A 2,500-nucleotide genomic window follows, 5' to 3' on the forward strand; every position below is an offset into this window, starting at 1 on the left:
AAACAACAACAACAACAACAACAACAACAACAACAACAACAATAGCACGCACATCCACAAACTACCACCCACTCACCCACCCACACACACACACACACACACACACACACACACACACACACAAACACGAAATTTCAGATCAACTTTGGTAACGGGTCGTCTTTGTTTTCTGCATATTTTTCTTCTTTCAGTCAAGACTCCACAAATAAAAGTTCCCAAGTGTATTATGTTCTCTTTAAACACACCGGTGCCACACTGTTGATAGCTCTGACAAGAAAAGTAGGAAAATAACTAACAAAGGAATAAAACAAACTACTTCACAGTGTACTCAAAGAAGGAAAGGAAAACACAAAACCACAACGGAACGCTTAGTTTGGAAAAGTTTGCTTGCGTCACATTTCCAGAGTTCTCTCTCTCTCTCTCTCTCTCTCTCTCTCTCTCTCTCTCTCTCTCTCTCTCTCTCTCTCTCTCTCTCTCTCTCTCTCTCGGCAAGAAACTCTGCTCCCCCACATAAAAGACCACAAGAACGAGAGGCTTGCACCGCCCTGTGTCTGGATACAATGCTAACCAAACTTTCCGTGTAAAACTGCTACACTACTCTTGACATACATAAAACTGAGCAACACACACACACACACACACACACACACACACACACACACACACACACACACACACACACACACACACACACACACACACACACACACACAGACACCAGAAAAAAAATAAAGTGGCAATACGTTTTTTAATTCCTTTCATGTCTCTAAATGAAACAAACAAATGGAAAAGGTAATATGTAATCATATATTATGCATAAATGCTTGAGCTATAAAGTAATTATTGTATCAGCTGGTAAAAAAAATAAAATAGAAAAATTGCTCTCGCACCTCAAATGTACCGAAAAAAAAAGGAATAAAAATGAAATAAAGAAAGGAAACTAAGTTACATTAATAAAATCAGACTAGAACAAAAATTAAACCATGAATCAGCCTCGAAATGGTGGGTGATCGTCAAAAAAAAATAATAAATAAATAAAAAAATAGCAATAACATAGGCAACCCAAAAAGTGTGGACACGTCCATAATATATATTACTATTTACTGTTTTTTTTTTTTTTTTTGAAGAATGAATACGGGATTGTTAAAAGAACAAATCAACTAGGTACTAATAAATGGACATGAGTGATCATATAGGCAGATATTACTGAATGAACATTAAAAATACTTTTTCTCACATGTCTAGACTTTGGGTTAACTTGTAGACAGACTAATGTGGATAATACTCACTTTTTTTCTTTTTGTCTTCGTGGTAGTGTCAGGCAGAAAATACGACACCAGGCAGTAGAAGCCACAACCAACAGCCCGGCCAGAGAGGCCGACACAGGGAGCCACAGATCTGGAAGTGGAAGAGAATCAATGAGGAATGTGTGACACTAACCCATAAAAAAAAAGTACAATAAAGCAGAAGACTTTTTCATGTTATTTATACTTCAGGCTAGCGGGAAGTGTTCGCTGCCACAGTTTTTTGTAAAGTTTTTGGTTTAAAGGCGAAGAGTTGTGGATGATAGTTGATTACTGGAGAGAGAGAGAGAGAGAGAGAGAGAGAGAGAGAGAGAGAGAGAGAGAGAGAGAGAGAGAGAGAGAGAGAGAGAGAGAGAGAGAGAGAGAGAGCGAGAGAGAGAGTGTGTGTGTGTGTGTGTGTGCACGTACAAAAGACAAAACGAATAAAAAAGGAAAAAAAAAAAACGAAAGAGAAAAACCGTGCGATGAGGGAGTTACAAAGTCAAGGAGAAAAGGAGATGGCGCAACAAACCTCACAACCTTGATATCTGTACCTGTGGTGAGTGAGAAACCTTTTCAGCCAAGACGTCCACAAAGTCGGAATCGGGAGCAGCAGTTACGAGATGAGAAGGCAGTAATCTTCGGCAAACATCATTTTAAAAGATGCTAGACTAGATCACCAAGTTTCCAGTAAAGATTTGGTGAAGGAAGTCGGTGGAACTTTTTATTAGGTATTTTCTTTATATAAAAAGATTTATTTTTTGTATATATTTTGCAGTTCTTGGCCGCACAGAACGCGTCAGTAGCCTTTAATATTCCACAACCTCAGTAATAATCTAAAACCTTCTTTCTGCCTTCTGAGTTTTTCTCAACTTGTGTGCTTTTTCACTGTCTATTCCACTCTTCAACTTCTGAGGAAACCAAATACCATTAAACTTTTGTGGTTTGTACCACCTGTTATTTTTTTTTCTCTTTTTCATCTTAGTTCTATCCACAAACAGGATTAGAATGACTGAAAGAAGTCCTTCCATGCAAGATGACCACTTCAGAGCCACTAGGAGCAAAAGTTATTTGTCTCGTCGGTTCTTTTTCTTAAACAAAGTAACTCCGGTTTTCTCACAGTCCGCTATCGTTTTCCTGCTCTTATTTTCTTCTGCAGCTTTTTTTCATGGTTGCTGTGCCTCAAAAGTTGGTAAAAGTATATCCCCTACTTTCTT

The 2,500-nt window shown here is 38.2% G+C and overlaps 1 long non-coding RNA gene across 1 annotated transcript in view; it reads right to left on the reverse strand.

Annotated features, from left to right (window-relative positions):
- The window catches only part of LOC135104221 (uncharacterized), a 9,235-nt gene extending 7,857 nt beyond the window's left edge, over positions 1–1,378 (reverse strand). The window contains exon 1 of the long non-coding RNA XR_010270336.1: positions 1,290–1,378. This is a non-coding gene — a long non-coding RNA (uncharacterized LOC135104221). The remainder of the gene's footprint in view (positions 1–1,289) is intronic.
- Positions 1,379–2,500: the final 1,122 nt, after the last annotated feature.

The sequence above is a fragment of the Scylla paramamosain genome, chromosome 1 (genome assembly GCF_035594125.1).
Source record: "Scylla paramamosain isolate STU-SP2022 chromosome 1, ASM3559412v1, whole genome shotgun sequence".
Classification (NCBI taxonomy): Eukaryota; Metazoa; Arthropoda; class Malacostraca; order Decapoda; family Portunidae; genus Scylla; species Scylla paramamosain.